Here is a 19,612-nt window from a genome sequence, read left to right as displayed (position 1 = left end):
CCCATTGATCTCTGGGCTTATCCAATGATCTTTGGAATGTTTAATAGACGTCCCTAGGCAACAATCATCTGCGGAATCGTTCTGTCCGCTCTTCCGGGATTGCCCCTTCCATACCTGACGTCATCAACTCCAGTGTCCAATCCAGGTATTTCAATACTGACACTTGTGGTGCGTTTACATTTAAAGCTGGACTCCACGCACACCGATAAAGCTGACCATACACTATACAACCTGATTGTACAATCACCTTTAGATTTACCGTCAACTATGCAGTGCAAGGTCCTGTCTGATTGTATTGCTTTGAATAGATTGTTTAGAGTTGACCTCATAATAGTTTTGGAAAATTTAAAGTGGAAGTAAACTCTTATTTTTCTACTTGTACCTACATGTATGCCTATAATAAGACTTACCTGTAGGTACAGTGAATATCTCCGAGACATTCACACTGCATGCAGCCTGTGACGTCATCGGCACATCACCAGTCAGGATAAGCTCCGGCGTGTTCGCACAGCCTACATGCAGAGCCCGCAGAAAGTCGGCACATTTCCCGATCTCTGCAGCCGAGCATCGAGAAATGTCTCACTGCCTGTGATTAGCGCAGTGTAGTGCCGACTTCCTGGTGGGCTCTGCATGCGGGGTGTGCGAACACGCCAGAGCTCATCCTTAAAGTGGAGTTCCACTCGTTTTTTTTTCCCCCCAAAAATGTTAAAATAAAATAAAAAAATAGAATTTTTTTTTTTATACACACCTGAAAGGGCGGTTGCTATGCGGAAGTAGCTCTTCTGCCTCGTCCTCCATCTCGGTGTCGCGCTGCCTTCTGGGAACTATGGCCCAGATTCTCAAAGGGCTTACAATGGCGCAACGCCATGTACGCCGTCGTAAGTCCTAATCTGGGCCGTCGTATCTATGCGACTGATTCTTAGAATCAGTTACGCATAGATATCCATTAGATCCGACAGGCGTAAGGCTCTTACGCCGTCGGATCTTAACTGCAATTTTTTTTTGCCCGCTAGGTGGCGCCTCCGTCGTTTTCCCCGTCGTTTTCCCCGTCGAGTATGCAAATTAGCTAGATACGCGAATTCCCGAACGTACGCGCGGCCGACACAGTAAAGTTACGACGTTTACGTTAGGTTTTTCCTAATGGGGCTGGACGCCATTTACGTTCACGTCGAAACCAATGGCGTCCTTGCGACGTCATTTGGAGCAATGCACCCTAGGATATTTTACGGACGGCGCATGCGCAGTACGTTCGGTGCGGGAACACGCTTAATTTAAATGCTACATGCCCCCTACCCGCCTATTTTGAATTAGGCGGGCTTGCGCCGGGTGATTTACGCTACGCCGCCGCAACTTTACAGGCAAGTTCTTTGTGAATAAAGCACTTGCCTGAAAAACTTGCGGCGGCGTAACGTAAATGAGATACGTTACGCCCGCCCTAAGTTACGCCATTCTACGAGAATCTGGGCCTGTGTGTATGCCAGGAGGCAGCCGTCCATTCACAAAGCGTTGCGCAAGTCGCGCATGCGCAGTAGGAAACAAGCAGTGAAGCCATAAGGCTTCACTGCCTGTTTCCCTTAGTAAGGATGAAGGCGCCAGGACTGAGTGATCGCCATTGGGGGACCGACATCACGGGCGACTAGGACAGTTAAGCGTCCTTATTAAAAGTCAGCAGCTACAGCGTTAGTACCGTAGCTGCTGACTTTTAAAAAAAAAAAAAATCGCGGGTGGAATCCCGCTTTAACCACAAGCTGCATGCAGTGTGAATATCTTCTCATACTAGCACATTACGCCTTTACCTTGCAGGGTTTAAAAGAAAAAAAAAAGTGCAGTTTGCTACCGATTTAGACCTGGTTTACACCTATGCGTTTTTTGTGCATTTTAATTTTGCAGATTTTCACTACAGAACATGTTCCATAGGAAACCATGTTAAATGGACTGTAGTGCAAATCTGCAAAAACCACCAAAAATGCATAGGTGTGAACCAGGCCTTCAGGGAGATTGTATAGGGATTGTCAATTGTATTGCCAGTTTAAAGTAGTATTAGGCAAATGTTTTGTTTCATTTTGGATAGAGTTAAAGCAGTTACACCCAAAAGTGGAAGCTCCGCTTATCTGCTCCCCCCTTCCGCTGCCACATTTGGCACCTTTCAGGGGCGAGAGGGAGCGGATACCTGTCAAAAAAAACTCTCCCACTTCCATGTAAGGGCGCCGCGGCAACCCACGTCATTTACGGCTGGGAGGCACACACAGGTCCCAGAAGACAGCGGGACCATTCAGAAAGCGCAGCAGGACTTGCGCATGCACCGTAGGAAACCGGCTGTGAAGCCGCAAGGCTTCACTTCCTGTTTCCCTTAGTAATGATGCCTGCACCTGCACCCGGAGTTAATCGATGGGTCAGCTTCAGGTGCCGACATCATGGGCTCCCTGGACAGGTAAGTGTCCTTATATTTAAAGTCAGCAGCTACAGTATTTGTAGCTGCTGACTTAATTTTTTTTCTTAATACAGGCTTTAATTCTAGTACACACAATCAGAAAATCAGATGAAAAATACCGCTTTCGAAACGATCGTACGATAATCTGATCGTTAGTACACATCTTTCGAGAGCCAATCGTGACCGCTCATGCAAAATTATCTGAAGGGTCAAACACGAACATTTTAACCAGATGCCGACTGCCCCACACACATTTACTGCGGCAGGGTGGCCACTCTGGGGAGAATTATGTACCTGTTCATAATCCCGCACTTACCAGGGACTCACTCCCACTGTGATTGAAAACAGCGGGAGCCAATCAGCAGGTCCAGTGGACGCAATGTCTGCTGGGACCCCCCGATCATTCGGGAGATAGGCAGAACGGTGATCTGCCTATGTAAACAAGGTAGATAGCCATTCTGTGACAAGGGAAGGCTGTGATCCTGTTTTCTTGCTAAGCAGGAACACGGTAAAAACGTTCCCCACACAGTTAGAAAGCACTCCCTAGGAAGACATTAACCCTTTGATCGCCCCTAATGTTAACCCCTTGGCTGCCAGTGCCATTAGTACTGTGACAGTTCATTTTTACTAGTAAAAATAAATAAATAAAAATCCCAAAAATTGGGTTTTTACAAAATGGTTGGTCTTTTTTTGTTTATAGCGCAAAACAAAAAAAGCGGGAATGATCAAATACCACCAAAAGAAAGCTCTATTTGTGGGGAAAAAAAGGACATCAATTTTATTTGGGTACAATGTCGCAATTAACGCAGTGCCATATCGCAAAAAATTGCCTGGTCATGAAGGGGGGTAAACCTTCCGGAGCTGAAGTGGTTAATCAGTATAGTATTCGTCCAAAAAAAAATCAGAAGACCAAGAGCACGCATGCTCGGAGATAAAAGAATACAATACAACAAATGACATCGCTTCTGAAGTTGTTTTCTGTCGTACGAGTATTTTCTTAAAGTGGAAGTCTAACAGTAAAATCGCTACATCTATAGACATCCATGATCTAACACTTAGACCCCTTTTACATCGGGCGTTTTTCAGGCGTTTTGGGCTAAAAATAGCGCCTGAAAAACGCCTTCCCTGCAGCCCTAGTGTGAGAGCCCAAGTGCATTCACCTTGGGGCAGTGCGCTTGCAGTCGTGCGAACAGCATCTTTGGGGCGGTGGAGGAGTATACACCGCTCCTCCACCGCCCCTGCTAATTGAAATTAATGGGCAGCGCTGACGAAAAGCATTCAAATCGATTCGGCAATGGTGCTTTTTGGGCGCTATAGACCCTTTTTTTCAGCCACTAGCGGGGGTTAAAAGTGCCCCACAATCGCCCAAAATGCGCCGCTAAAGGGACAGTAAAGTGCCGCTAAAACTAGCGGCGCTTTACCGCTAATGTGGATGATGACCAGTGTGAAAGTGCTCTTACCTATCTAATCCTATACATACCTTTTTTGAAGCCGGTCCGGTCTGCAGTGGCGGAAGCTCGGTAGAGGATACAGCCGACGACGGTTGTGAAATAAATGGGATGTGACCTCACCCATAGAGTTACTATGGGACTTCCGTTGTCGGCTTTGTCCTCTGCAACCGCCTCCACAGAGAAGCCGCCGCTGAACAGATGGAACACTGGTCCCTTAACAGAGTACCGAGCTTGAGTGATTTAGGTACGCTGTTAAGGGACCAGTGTTCCTTTTGCCTTTACCAGGGGATATCGAGGAGATTGATGCGTGGTGGTATTTCACATTGATTGCTGATTTTAGCCCTCATTGAGGCGAGAGTTCTGGGAGACCAGACTGCTGTCTTTGGTGGAGTTTCATTCCTCTTGGGATTAATGGACACCTCACATTAGCAGTTTATCTACACTTTCATCTTTTGGACTTTGTCACTCTTATTTTCCAGTGGAATCAATTGATTTATTTTGATCACCCTTTTCACTTGCTTTATACACTTATCTATGTGTCTTGAGATTGTAAGGGGTTAGCTCGGTAACGGGGTGTGTGACCCCTTGGATGGGTTCACCACACACTGAATTTATACAGACTGGCAGTCGAAGACGGTTGAAAACAAAGTTTTTGGTTTATTTTTCCATCTTGCTGGAAAACAATTGCAAGCATCCAAACAGCATAAACAAAATCAAACATAAAATAAACCCTGGCCACTCTGGGCGTCTACCTTCCACACAGGAACCTATCTATGGAGTCTGGCTCAGCCTAGTGCTGGGCAGACAGTGCTGGTCGTACAGCACAAAACAATAGTCTTTTGATTTTTATCACACAGAAAAATCATTCCTCTCCTCACCTCCTCAGAAGACTTTCAGTGCTGCTCCCCTACTCACAAAGCCTTAGGAATGATGCAGCCCATTAGTGGTAATCCTTTGGACTATTTATAGAGGCCTTAATTGCCTCATTCTGAACAGCTGAAGTTTTTCAACGGCCTCAAACCTTTCCTGTCTACATTTTTTCAGCCGACGCCTAATAACAATTAGTGTATTGTCTAACAAGGCAGAAATGTATGTCCCGTCCGTGACAACACCCACAGATTTACCTGACTTCCTGTCACAAGATATATAATATTATTTATGTATTATGAATTTTTATGATCATTCGTCTGATATTCTTATCGAGAATTAAAGCGGTGGTTCCCCCTTAAAAACAACTATTTTTTATTCCACTGCCCCCCCACATTACAATCGAATTAAGGCTCTTATTTTTTTTTTGCTGCTGTACATACCTTGATACAGCATCTTCACCCGTGCATCCGGGTTGCGAGTCCCGCGGGAGTGGGCGTTCCTCACATGGTGTTGATTGACGTTTTCCCCAAAAACGAGCTCTCCCCCCGTCGCGTAAGCCGCGTCACGATTGGCGAAAGGAGCCGAACGGCGATGCGCATGCGCAGTATAGCGCCGACTCGGCGTTTGGCTCCTTTCGCCAACCGTGACGCGGCTTACGCGACAGGGGAGAGCTCGTTTTTGGGGAAACCGTCAATCAACACCATGTGAGGAACGCCCACTCCCGCGGGACTCGCAACCCGGATGCACGGGTGAAGATGCTGTATCAAGGTATGTACAGCAGCAAAAAAAAAATAAGAGCCTTAATTCGATTGTAATGTGGGGGGGCAGTGGAATAAAAAAAAGTTGTTTTTAAGGGGGAACCACCGCTTTAAGGAAGCCATACATAATTTTATTTATTTTTTTGTTCAACCAGCCGGTTGAACAAAAATGTTTTTCCTATTCCCCCATTCCCATTTGATGTGGTTGGGGGAATCCTCCCTGCGATGGTACTGTATTCTGACAGCTGAGAACCTTCCCCATCATCGGAATACAATTATTAGTGTTGCTGGCTATAGCCGGTGTTCTGTCAAAATAGCCAACTCGTCAGAAACTCCAACTACTTCATTTCCGGTTTCTTTAAACCATCAGTAATTGGAGATTTGGACACAACACCAGCAACCGAATAGATTCTGGTGCATGATATTATGAGCAAGATTGTTACTCCGCTCTGATACCAGCCAACAAACTGGCCGCCTCCGAGGTGGCGACAACTTTGCCCTCGTTAGCCACTGTGCTGTGAAAACAGCGAAATCTTCCTCTACCAGACTGTATTCGGTTGCCAATTCCTGATGGTTTAAAGAAACCGGAAGTGATATGGTTGGAGTTTCTGACAAGTTGGCTATATTGACAGAACACCGGCAGTACTGATCATTCGGGAAAAACCTGTCAGGCTGGTTGTACACAAGACAACCGATTGATCAACTTATGTTTAACCTGTTAGCACATACATGGATCAAATTTCAATCCATGCATGGCCAGTTTAAAGGAGGGTTATAACCCCTGTGTGTTCTTTTTTTTTTTTCTTTTTCTCCCACTTCAGACTTAACCATTACCGGAGGAAGGTGGCGAGATTTTCCCGCCATTCATTTGCCCAACAAATCTCCTTCTGGTTTTGCATCATATGTGGTAGTTTTTATTTATAAGTTTATATATTTTTTTTTTTTTGTTCTTCGTTTTATTCCTTTTTTCCCCGATCCACAAGGAACAAATAGATACCTGTAGGATACTAATGTAGGAATTTTTTTTTTTTTTTTTTTTAAATAACACTTTAACCCTTTAGTGCAGTGGTCTCAAAGTACCGGCCCGCGGACCAGTTATAAATGGCCCACAGGCAGGGTGGAAGTGAGGGGAGCAAAAAAATAAAAAATAAAAAAATATTTTTTTTTTTTGAGCTGGCGCCATCTGGTGGTGAGCCGTTGGTATTACAAGTTATTACCACCAGATGTGAGCTGGCGCCATCTGGTGGTGGCCGTTGGTATTACAAGTTAAGCATTACAAGTTAAAAAGCAATTCTAATGTCATTTTACACTATTTTCACTGCCATATTCTTCCCTCTAATTAGAACCCCCAAACATTATATATATTTTTTATCCTAACACCCTAGAGAATAAAATAGCGATCGTTGCAATACTTTCTGTTACGCCGTATTTGCGCAGCGGTCTTACAAGCGCACTTTTTTGGGAAAAAATTACACTTTTTTTAATTAAAAAATAACACAACAGTAAAGTTATCCCCATTTTTTTTAATATTATGAAAGATAATGTTACGCCGAGTAAATTCATACCCAACATGTCACGCTTCAAAATTGTGTCCGCTTGTGGAATGCCGACAAACTTTTTTACCCTTTAAAATCTTCATAGGCGACGTTTAAAAAAATCTACAGGTTGCATGTTTTAAGTTACAGAGGAGCTAGAATTATTGCTCTCACTCTACCAATCGCGGCGATACCTAACATGTGTGGTTTGAACACCGTTTACATATGCGGGCGCTGCTCACGTATGTGTTCGCTTCTGCGCGCAAGCTCGTCGGGACGGGGTGCGTTTTCTGGCTCCTAACTTTTTTAGCTGGCTCCTAAATTCCAAGCAAATTTGTCAAACCCTGACTTACACCAGTGCTGGTGGTAATAATGCGCTCGCTGACACCAGTGCTGGTGGTAATAATGCGCTCGCTGACACCAGTGCTGGTGGTAATAATGCGCTCGCTGACACCAGTGCTGGTGGTAATAATGCGCTCGCTGACACCAGTGCTGGGGGTTAATAATGTGTTCGCTGACACCAGTACTGTTGTTTTTAAAGTTTGAAAGTTTGCATGCGGCCCCCCATGGCATATGAAAACTTGTCTTGTGGCCCTCAGGTAATTTGAGTTTGAGACCCCTGCTTTAGTGCCTTCGTAGCCCTTCAACCCCCCTACCCTCCCCTCCCCACCCCGCCCCCCTCCCCTCCCCCTGTACCTCCAGTTTCCTTTCTGTATCTTCTATTCAGTCTTATCTTCTATCTAGTTGCTTTCTTAAATTGTATCCTGCCCTGGATATCTAAATAATCTTACAGACTCATACCCTATGCCCTATGCACCCATTAACTCCGCAAATACCATGGAATGTTTGAACTCTGACCACTTTGACCATGTCTTTTCATATTCCTCTACGCCATCTGTGTCACTTAGCCTTAGGGATTCTAAGTTTTGAATCAAGTTTATTTTGTTGCACCATTCTTTAATGGGGGGACTTTCCTTGTCTTGCCAGTGACTGGCTATTAGACTTTTAGCAGCTGTTAAAAGATGGGGTAAAAGACTTTTTTGATATTGTTTCATAGGTAATCTGATCCTTTGATGCAAGCATCCCCATGGATCATCTGGAATCTCTATGTCCGTTATTTTAGTGATTAACTGTCTAATCCTTCTCCAGAACCACTTAATTTTTGGACATTGCCACCATATATGCGCCATATCTCCGATCTGTCTACATCCTCGCCAGCACATTTCTGAGGCTTCCTTCTTATATTTATGAGCCTTGTCTGGAGTGATATACCATCGCATCAGACATTTGTAATTTAGTTCAATTATTTTACTATTAGCTGACGAGGTATGAACTCTTCTCCATATTTGTTTTAATTCGGGGAGACTCACAGAGGATCCCAATTCTTCCTCCCATTTTTTGATATATGGTGGAATGTCCAAGTGACCCACTTCTATTAGACATTTATACATTTTTGAAATAACTCCTTTCCCTGAATCCCCCTGACAAATTCTCTCCAGGGGACGTAGGTTTTCCACAGATCTATGTGGCTGTGGGAGAGCCTCAAAAAAGTGTTTTAACTGGCCATATCGCCATTCGTTTATCTCTATTACCTCCCCTCTGGCCTTTAATTCCTCATAGGTACCTGTGTGTTCTAATCCAGTGTTTTTTTAACCTTCTTCCAGTCAGGGCACCCTTGAAAAGTTTTTAAAGTCTCGAGGCACCCCAGTCTAAAGCCTGGAATACTTTTTTTTTTATTGTAATTTTAGTACAGCAATCTCCCTGCTGAGCTATTGTATTCTTACAGGGGGACGGTCCCCGCACCAGAACACACTGGACAGTGCTCGCAGGCAATGGCTGATTAGCTGCTGGTTTTCCATCAAATTCGTACTTTTTAAAAAAAGGGTCGGGCACTTTATTTCCTATGTTTCTGCAGGTAGCGAAACCCATTGAAATGAATGGGCTGCCCTACACACAGCACACATCTGTACAGATGTAAATCAGGGGCTCGTTGACACGTGCGGTTGGGGGATAGTAAAACCAAGTGGTTGAGCTTAGTTTTTACCACCCCCAACTGCTCCCTCTTTAGATGCAGTGGCAACAGCCAGGGACGTACACATGTAGTGGCCGCGGCTGGAAGTATACCCCCAGGTGAATGGGGCAGAGTTGCAACCACCTCACAATCAGGTGGGACAGTCTCCTGATCATGTTAACATTGTGACAGCCAATGGAGTAACCATGGCGCATGCGCACATCGTAGGAGGTATCTCGATGGGATACCATCAGCACACTGTAAAGCCGCCCCGCAACAGCAAGACACAATCTGAGAACTACGGTCTCCCCCTGCTGTTTCTATAAGTTTCAATTGTGCCTGTGAAATGGTATCTCCCATTGAGAGATACCTCTTACGATGTGCGCATGCTCCATGGTTACGTCAGGGCAGCTGATCGGAAAATCAGCTGTTGTGCTGTTCTATACGGCGCATGCGCAGTACATCCCGGGCACTTATCGATAGTGGGCGCTTCTCGACTGAACACCGGAACCCTGACAGCAGCTGTCAGAATACCCAAACAATGACTGCATCTAATTGGATGTAGGTACTGTTCAGTCGAACATTTTCTGCCTGGCTCCAAAAATCTTTTGAAAATGTGACTTTTGTTGACGGAGTGGTGCAGTCAGGGACGCCTATGGCTCAAATGTTGTCTGATTCCTGCTGGATTTGAGCCGTCTATGGCAGCTCCTAATCACTAAGGCCCCGTACACACGGACGGACTGTCCGATGAAAAAGGTCTGCCGGACCGTTTTCATCGGACAGTCCTCTGCCGGATTTCTGTTTGATGGTTGTACACACCATCAAACAGAAATCCGCGCGGACACGATACGTGGCCGCGCCGTTGCCGCGCCGTTGCCGCGACGATTACGCAGCGACGTGCGCGGCCCTGGAAGGTCAATGCTTCCACGCATGCGTCGAATCACTTTGACGCATGCGAGGGGTTTGGGCCGAGCGGACATGTCCGGTGAGTCTGTACAGACGACCGAACATGTCCGACGGACAGGCTTCCAGCGGACATGTTTCTTAGCATGCTAAGAAACATTTGTCCGCTGGAAACTGTCCGATCCGCCGGACAATTGTCCGGTCGGCCGTACACACGACCGAACATGTCTGCTGAAACTGGTCCGTCGGACCAGTTTCAGCAAAAATGTTCGGTCGTGTGTACGGGGCCTAAGCTGATCTAATAATTGATTAATAAAGTCCTGTGCAGTCTGTAGACTGAGCAGGGGGCACATGACTCATACCATGATATCACCTGACACCTTGCCACTGATAAAGCTGGCCATATATATTGCTGGTCCGGCCCACTACAATGTCCGATGGAGCCTACACACAGTCGTAATTTCCGACCAAAAGCTCACATCGAACTTTTCTTGTTGGAAATTCCGATCGTGTGTACGCGGCATCAGACAGTTTTCCTGTTCTGGTGGCAACCCAAAATGTTTGTTCATTTTCAGTGACAGTGGTCTCCAGGAAAATTAGGAGCCAATCACCCTAACTAGGTAACTGCAATGAAAACTTAACAGGAGTACTAACCCTTCACCACTCTTTTCAAATCTAAAATAAAAGTTTTAGCTTAGGGTGGTTTCACACTGCAACACTGCGGTTTGCCCACAGCGCGGGTGCAGCGCAGTATACCTATACCAGTGTTTCCCATTAACTTTTATTAGTTTGCGCATTTTTTGGTGCATTTTCTGAAAGCTCTCCAAAAGTCACGCATGCTGCATCTTTGGTGCGCTTTCAGAAAATGCCCCAAAATGCGTGGTCTAATGGAAGTCTATGGGAAACCATGGGTAAATAGCACGTTGATCATGGGCGTTCTGATCCCCCCCCCCCCCCCCCCCCCTTAGATACACTTCAGGCCTCATGCACAGGGAATATTTTTTGCAATCCTGGAAGGCTTTGCTCCAGGGGAGGAAACGGCAGCTTAAAAAATGCGTTTAGGAACATTAAGCTCCTGGGCAATCATTCATTCTATTGGCTATACAGTAAAACCTTGGTTTGAGAGTAACTTGGTTTGAGAGCGTTTTGCAAGACAAGCAACATTTTTAAATAATATTTGACTTGATATACAAGCGATGTCTTGATATAAGAGTAGCGTCACATCACAACTGAGTATAAAAAAGAAGAGAGGAGCCTCTAAGTGTAGCAATATGGTTACATTTAATGAAGGTACAACATTTAGCAACTTATTGCTACACTAGGAGGCGCCTCTCTTCTCTTTTATACTCTGTAGCTCCTGCTCCAATTGTGGATGGACATTTTATGGTTACACAACCTATCACATTGCTATAATCTTTTTATATGGGCTATAAACAGAAGGACTTATGAATAAATGGTTATGGAACGAATCATCTGATTTTCCATTATTTCTTATGGGGAAATTTGCTTTGATATACAAGTGCTTTGGATTACAAGCATGTTTCCGGAACGAATTATGCTCGCAATCCAAGGTTTTACTGTAATAATAATTTATTCTGGCTGTTGAAATGAATGAACACTCAAGTGCTAACTGCGCCTAGCGTTTAGGCGCGTTCCCCGTTTTTTTTTTCTTTGCTCAACTGCTCCTCTCCTGAACACAATGGTGGTGCATTTTTTTCAGCCTCTAAACGCTTCTTTTTTTATAAGCCTTTAAACACCTAGGCCCAGATTCACAGAGAGCAGGCGCACATTACGCCGCCGTAGAGTAACCAATGTACGCTACGCCAACACAGCACAGAGAGGCAAGCAATGCATTCAGCAAGCTATTGCTCCCAACGCTGCGCCAGCGTGGCGTGGGATTCAAAGGCGTATACCGGCGTAGGTGGAAGTGGGCGTGACCCATGCAAATGAGGCGTGACCCCATGCAAATGATGGGCTGAGCGCCAGACAGATACCCCTATCAGACACCATGCTCCCAGCCTAAATGTGCGCCCACTCTACGCCGGCGTAAGCAAGATACGTTGGCGGGGTGTAGCCTGGTTTTAGGCGCATCTCTGTTTGTGGGTCTGGCGCACAGATACGACAGCGCACATTTGCACTTACGTCGGCGTAACTTGTTATATGTCGGCGTAAGTGCTTTGTGAATCTGGGCCTTAATGCCCCGTACACACGATCTGGCTCTTGCCCAACCAAACTCACATCGGAATTCTGACGGAATTCCATCGGAGGAAAAGAGAACATGTTCTCTATGTAAACTCCGATGGAATTCCTCGGAATATCCGAGGAAAAAACTCAGATAGCCATACACACGGTCGGAATTTCCGATGGAAATTTTTTTTATACGTCCTGTGTGCATGAGACCTTAGAGCCCTTTCACACTTACAGCGCTGCCACATTTTTTAAGCACTCTTCGGCCGCTAGCGGGGTAAAAGCAACTTTTAACCCCCCCCCCCCCCCCCTGCTAACGGCCGAATTAAGGGTCAGTGCAGCATATTCATTCATCCATGTCTAGGGTGAGGCATTGCATTTCGTTTCATCACTCCCCATAGGGTTTATTTTCGCTTTCATTTTCGTGGGACAATGTAGGGACTTGAAGGGAAATTCCTCTGAGCTATTAACTGCAGAAAAACTCCAAGCATGATGCAAGATGTGCATGAATAGATTTATTAATATATGGAAAAGTTTTAGGATAATTAGCTTGATGATTTTCTTTAAACTATCCGGTATGCATGAGTTCAATGAACATACACTTCTAAAAACAAATCATCACATTTATATCAACCAGAAACAGATGTAACTGTAACAAAAACAAATAAACACAGTTGTGCTCATAAGTTTACATACCCTGGCAGAATTTATGATTTCTTGGCCATTATTCAGAGAATATGAATTATAACACAAAAACTTTTCTTTCACTCATGGTTAGTGTTTGGCTGAAGCCATTTATTATCAATCAACTGTATTTACTATTTTTAAATCATAATGAAAACAGAAACTACCCAAATGACCCTGATCAAAAGTTTACATACCCTGGTGATTTTTTTTAGTTTGAATGGCTATTAAAGGTAACCATCCTTGCCTGTGATCTGTTTGCTTGTAATTAGTGTGTGTGTGTGTGTGTATAAGGTGGGGTTCACACTGGTACGACACAACAGTCGTACCACTTTGGATCCGACTTTGCCCTGCGACTTGAAGTTCGACATGCGTCTGACTTCAATTAACAGGGATCCGACTTTGATCCCCGACAATACCAGGCACTGCACCTGGTATGAATCTTAAAGGAGTTCTCCAAGCTAAAACTTTTAACCCCCGCTGTGCCCGGGCTGTAAAACTATACAAAATAAACTTTCACTTACCTGCCTACGATCCCCCGTTGTTCCGATATCGCCGTCCCGTTCTCCGGTCCCGGTCTCTTCCACTTCCTGCGGGTCGGTGACTCACAGTGCGCTCAGCCTATCAGCAACCGCGACGGGACATTGCTGCAGCCGCTGATAGGCTGAGCGCACTGTGAGTCACCGACCCGCAGGAAGTGGAACAGACCGGGACCGGAGAACGGGACGGCGATATCGGAACAACGGGGGATCGTAGGCAGGTAAGTGAAAGTTTATTTTGTATAGTTTTACAGCCCGGGCACAGCGGGGGTTAAAAGTTTTAGCTTGGAGAACTCCTTTAAGACCTGGTTCACACTGGGGCGACTCCGCCGCCTGACAAGTCGCGTCCCGTTCTATTCAATAGAACCGTTCTAATAGGAGCGACGCAAGTCGCTCCGACTTAGAAAAAGGTTCTTGTACGACTTTGGGGGCGACTTGCATTGACTTCTATACAGAAGACATTTTGCAAGTCGCCTCTGAAGTAGTCTTCAGGTCGCCTTGCCGAGTCGCCCCCAAAGTCGTGCCGCCCCTGTGTGAATGGGCTTTTAGGAGGAACTCCATGTCAAATTTAAAAAACAAAAACAAAACAGTCATGGGTTCCCCCTACAAGGGCATACCAGGCCCATTAGTCTGGAATGAATTTTAAGGGGAACTCTCACACGAAAAAATGGCGTGGGGTTCACCCCAAAATCCATACCAGATAATTATCTGAGTACGCAGCCCAGCAGGTTTGGAAAGGTAGTGGGGACAAGCGAGCGTGCCCCCCTCCTGAACCATACCAGGCCACATGCTCTCAACATGGGGGGGTGGGTGCTTTGGGGCCCCATACCCTAAAGCACCTTGTCCCCATGTTGATGAGGACAAGGGCCTCTTCCCGACAACCCTGGCTGTTGGTTGAATCTGGAAGCCCCCTTTAACAAAAGAACCCCCAGATCTCGCCCCCCCCACCCTATGTGAATGAGTAAGGGGGTACATTGTACCCCTACCCATTCACCTAAAAAAAAAGTGTCAAGAATAAAACACAGTACACAGGTTTTTAAAGTAATTTATTAAGCAGATCTGGCATCTCTTCTGGCTTCTCCCCTGCCTGGCTCTTCTGCCTCCTCCGCTGATGTCTTCTGCCTCTGCCGGTTCTTCTCCCCTCCCCAGATCTTCTCCACTCTCTCTCTGGTTCTCCTCACTCTGGGCAAAAACAAATGTTATTAGGCTATTTCATGTGCTGGTCAAATGTTTTCATTTGAATTTAATTGGAAAATGCCACATTTGGCCCCTCGATGAGAACATTTCTGTGCTACTTTGTGGCATCTAGTGGCCAAATGCTGTGATTTCCATTTTAAAACATTGAAAAGCATTCAACCAGCACAGGAAATAGCCTAGTAACATTAGTTTTTATACCCCATATCCACAGGAAAAAAAAATATTTCCCCAGTATGTGCACCCACTGCATAATATTTGGTTAAAGCAGAGTTCCGCCTGGGTAAAAAAAATAATAAAAGTCAGCAGCTACAAATACTGTAGCTGCTGACTTTTAATATAAGGACACTTACCTGTCCTGGGAGCCGGCGATGTTGGCACCAGAAGCTTACACGTAACTTGGCTCCTGGTGCTGGCGCAGGCATCATTACTAAGGAAAACAGGAAGTGAAGCTGCGTGAGTGGCGCTGCACTTTCTGAATGGTCCCTGCTGTCTTTTCGGACCTGTGTGTCTCCCAGAAGGCAGCAGGGGGGAGGGGCCGGACATTACGTAGTTCGCCACACTTTCCCCAGAAGTGGGTGCAGATATCTAGATTTGACAAATATCTGTTCCCCCCTGAAAGGTGCCAAATGTGGCACCTGAGGGGGTGAGGAATCCGATCAGCGTGGGTGGAACTCCGCTTTAAGATCCTTCAAAAATGTTTTTTTTTTTTAATATTCAATTTGTGAATGATATCATTTCCTGAATGCAAACTAAATATGCTAATACAGTAAAAATGTGTTCATTCGCGAGTAAATTTGCATCCTGCTTATTTGAACTTTCTCTTTTTTGCGGTCAAAAACGAACATCTATTTGACCAAACTAATGATTAGAAAATTGTAAATATGTTCTTAAAATAAAACATTTCTAAGCCCTTTCACCCTCAGGTGTTTTTTAGGCATTTTAGCACTAGAAATAGCCTCTAAATAGCCTCTAAATAGCACCTGAAAACCACCTCCCATTCTTAGTGTGTCTTGTTACACTGGGGCGGTACACTTGTGGGACATTAGCAAAAGTCTTGCAAGCACATCTTTGGAGCGGTTTGGGAGCGCTGTATACAGCACTCCCAAAAAGCCCTGCCCATTGAAATGAATGGGCAGTGCTTCCAAAGCGCCTGAAACATGGGCGTGTTTAACCCCTTCTTTGGGGTTAAAAGCGCTGCTTAAACGGTGGTAAATCGCTTGCTAAAAAAAAATGGAGTTTTAGCACCCCCATGCCCCAGTGTGAGAGGGGTGCAACTAAATTCTATTAGTGTATAGTCAGCTTCAGAGTCCAATACTACTTACTGGAGAGATTTTGGGCCAGATTCACAAAGAGATACGACGGTGTATCTCCAGATACACCGTCGTATCTCTGACTTACACTGGTCCTATCTATGCGTTTGATTCATAGAATCAGTTACGCATAAATATGGCTAAGATCCGACTTCGGATCTTATTTTCAATTTGAAAATGGCGCCGGGGGCGTTCCCGCTGATTTACGTTGAATAATATGTAAATCAGCAAGATACGCAAATTCACGAACGTACGCGGACCCGACGCAGTGTTCTTACGTCGTTTCCGTAGCGGCTTTCCCGGCGTATACTTACCCCTGCTTCTATGAGGCGCAGCCAATGTTAAGTATAGCCGCCGTTCCCGCGTCGATTTTGAATTTTCTTACGTCGTTTGCGTACGCCAAATCAGAAACACGCGCGTCGCAAGTTACGCTCACGTCGAAACCAGCAATGCACGCCGGGAAATTCCGCGGACGGCGCATGCTCATTTTAATCGGCGCGGGAACGCGCCTGATTTAAATAGTACACTCCCCCTAGCCGCGGAATTTGAATTCCGCCGGGGGATTTGCGATCCGCCGCCGCAAGTTTGGAGGTAAGTGGCTTGTGAATTACCCACTTGCCTCCCAAACTTGCGGGAGCGGATCTTAAATCAGGTAGATCGAGCGGATCTAAAGATCCGCTGATCTACGTGAATCTGGCCCTTTGTCTCTTATCCTGTTGTATTTTGGGGATAGAATATGAAGGGAAATCTCCTCAATGTGACAAGTATTTTAAACCTTCCATACTCCATTCAATACTAAAAAGTTTTGTCTATATTTGCATTTATGAGTATTGTAACGGAAAGTCCCACACTCCACTTGAGTGCTTCCGTCATATACCGCTTCCCATCAGTCTGGATATAGATATCAGATATTCCAGCTGCTCTCAACACACAACGAGACAAGACTTGTTCGTGTGCTAAATATGGAGGCCCGGATTCACATACATTGGCGCATATTTATACCGGCGTAGCGTATCCAATATACGCTACGCCGACGTCGCGCAGAGAGGCAAGCACCGAATTCACAAAGCACTTGCCTCCCAAACTGCGCTGGGTTCCCTCAGCGCAAGCCGTCGTAAGTGGAAGTGGGCATGAGCCATGCTAATGAGGCGTGACCCCATGCAAATGATGGGCCGAGTGCCATACAAGTACTTAAAACGAATGGCGCATGCGCCGTCCCGTGGACGTATCCCAATGCGCATGCTCAGAATCACGTCGGAACTACTCCCTAAGATACGACGGATCACTGCCTACGACGTGAACGTAACCTACGCCCAGCCCTATTCACGAGATACGTTGGCGTAAGTGCTTTGTGAATCCGGGCCGGAGTGTTTAATAGAACCAAGAATACAGTCTTATATACAGTTTAAAGAGGAGGTAACTAGAACATAAATTAACATGAGCTAATTAACTAATTATTTACCCAGACAAGGTGACTCCGAGATATGACCTGTCAAAGTAGACGTCCCGTCTCCGCTCACCTGCTATACAATACACACTATCTTAAGTGTAAACACAGGACATCTTCACACAATAGCAGGGTCAATTAGCACAGAGAACAGAGAGATGGCTGGAGGCGATGGCATTAGCATCTAACAATATGAATGAGTCACTCTTGCAATTAACCTGTTGAGTTCAGAATCAACAACCAGTAAATAGTTCTGGAATATATTGTGGATAATAATTACATAATACTCCCATCTCAGGTAGTCCCAAGATATAATTTCTCAGTATATGTCCCTAGTGGACATAGGATGATTTTAGACATAAGAGGGTCCGGTGATGTCCCGGGTGAGTCTGTCACATTTCTCCCACCATCAAAAGTCGACTAACAAGGTCCCAGACCTCCACCTGGTCTGGACATGCGTTAGTCGGACAATGAGAACTCACATAGTCTGTCCGCATGACTTCCAATCTTGGCTGCAAGGAGTAGTTCACACCAGTAGGTGTGGGGCAGAGGTCATTGACTCTCTGTCTGGCTGCCAGCGCTTCACCTGGGTGGTTTTTAACATTCTGGGGCTTGGTCTGCTGCTGGGCAGAGGGGCCGACCGCCCCATCTTCCTGAAGCTGTAGAGACACGGTATGTGCTAGGCAGGGGCCAGCAGCGCTCTGCCTTTTTGCCAGCACTTGTTCTGGGGACTCCACATCATCCGCCCCAGCTAACCGTTGGGGAAAGAGGCTGGATTCCTCCACACCCAAACTGCGTAGCTGCCATTGGGGAGGTGAGCTGGCTGCTTTCTTTTTCGTTCCCTCATCTGGCTGCTGGGACAACATGTCTGTGGTACTGTCTCCCAGATGCACGGATCTTTGCTGGGGAGGAAAGACCATGTTCTCCACCCTGGCCAACTGTTGGGGAGAGACGATGAACATCTCCTCTCCCTTCTACCCCTGTATCTGCTGCTGGAAAGTGATTGCCACCTTCTCACCCTGAGCCTCCAGAACTGCCACATGTGTGGGGCAGAGGTCTTGAACCCTCTGTCCGGTGACCAGCGCTTCAGCTGTGGAAGTTCCTTGCAACTCCACAGATACTGCTGTTGGTGATGGGCAGAGCACAGTGAAGTTTGGCCCTGATACCAGCTCTTCTGCTGGAGGCTCCTCAGGTTGTTCTTCCTCAGCAGAAACATCTATTAAATCCCCTGTCTCTGCAACTGGTGTCTGGGGATAGAGGTTCACCATCTCCTGTCCTTGGAACCTAGAAGATGCTATAGGTACTGGGCAGAGGTTAGCAAAGCTCTGCCCTGTGGTCAGCACTTCAGCTTTGGGAATGGCAATCTCCAGATTTTTCACTGCCGATTCTCTGGCATACTGCTGGACAGGCACATTCCTCCATCCAAGATCATCCCATGCAGAAACAGGATCATCAAGGTCAGTCAGCACTTGCTGCATCCGCCATAAGACCTCTGCGTCCATAGCTGCGGGGGCAGGTTGGCAAAGCACACTGTTACTCTGTCACATTGCCGAATCTTCAGCGAGGATTTCAGCATTGTCCACTGGTATTTCCTGATAGTCCCAGGCAAAGGGAACCCAGCCCTGGCGCTGAGCAAAGTCTAGTAGCCGTCTGTAGGCGATCTCCAGCTCCCATTCCTGAACGGCCATAAACTCCAAATCTTCCAGTGCCCAGTGCACTTCCGAGATGTTCCGTAGCCCTTCTCTGAAATCCATGATTTCGTTCAACTGCCACTCCAAATCACTCCCAAAGATTGTCCCCTGTCAGCTTCACATACAACAGTCCCAGGCCGCCATAGCTTAAGCCTTCCATTGGGCTGTCATCCACTATCCAGGGACATTCTTGGGATACATTCCACTGAAGGGCTCTGTAGCTCTCATCCAGCTGCATCTCTGCCCAGACCAGCCTGCTTAATTCAGCTGTCTGTTCCTTGTGCGGTTTTTCTCCCAACAACAGCACCCGCAATCCATACTGCAACCAGTACCTTTCACGGTTGGAGGGGAGAACTTTTCCCTGGTGTCGCTGCTCATGGGCTAGCGCTTCCTTCCAGAGTTCGCAGCGTACAGAATCCAACCATCCCAGCAGGACCTGCTCTGATACTGGTCCTCTGTGCTGTATCCGCTTCTCTCGCAACCTCCTTCAGAATTCCTCTTCCATGGCCGCTGGTATCTGTACCTCTCCTCTCCTGCTATCCAAACCTTGGATCCAGGTGGAGGTTGGATGTCCCCGACTGCAGGAAGCGTCCCGCTG

At 46.3% G+C, this 19,612-nt stretch overlaps 1 protein-coding gene across 9 annotated transcripts in view; it reads left to right on the top strand.

The window, feature by feature from the left end:
- ALPK1 (alpha kinase 1) overlaps positions 1-19,612 on the top strand; it is a 180,089-nt gene that overhangs the window by 167 nt on the left and 160,310 nt on the right. For 2 of the 9 annotated variants that reach the window (XM_040329051.1, XM_040329024.1), the window contains exon 1: positions 10-145. The exons of the other annotated variants lie outside the window; for them this stretch is intronic. The gene's annotated coding sequence lies outside the window, so the exon portion shown is untranslated. Of the gene's footprint in view, positions 1-9; positions 146-19,612 lie in introns of those variants that run through there. 9 annotated transcript variants of the gene reach the window in all.

Source organism: Rana temporaria, chromosome 1 (assembly GCF_905171775.1).
Source record: "Rana temporaria chromosome 1, aRanTem1.1, whole genome shotgun sequence".
NCBI lineage: Eukaryota > Metazoa > Chordata > Amphibia > Anura > Ranidae > Rana > Rana temporaria.
Note: the sequence above shows the minus strand (reverse complement) of the source record. Positions and strands in the feature narration are given on the sequence as shown.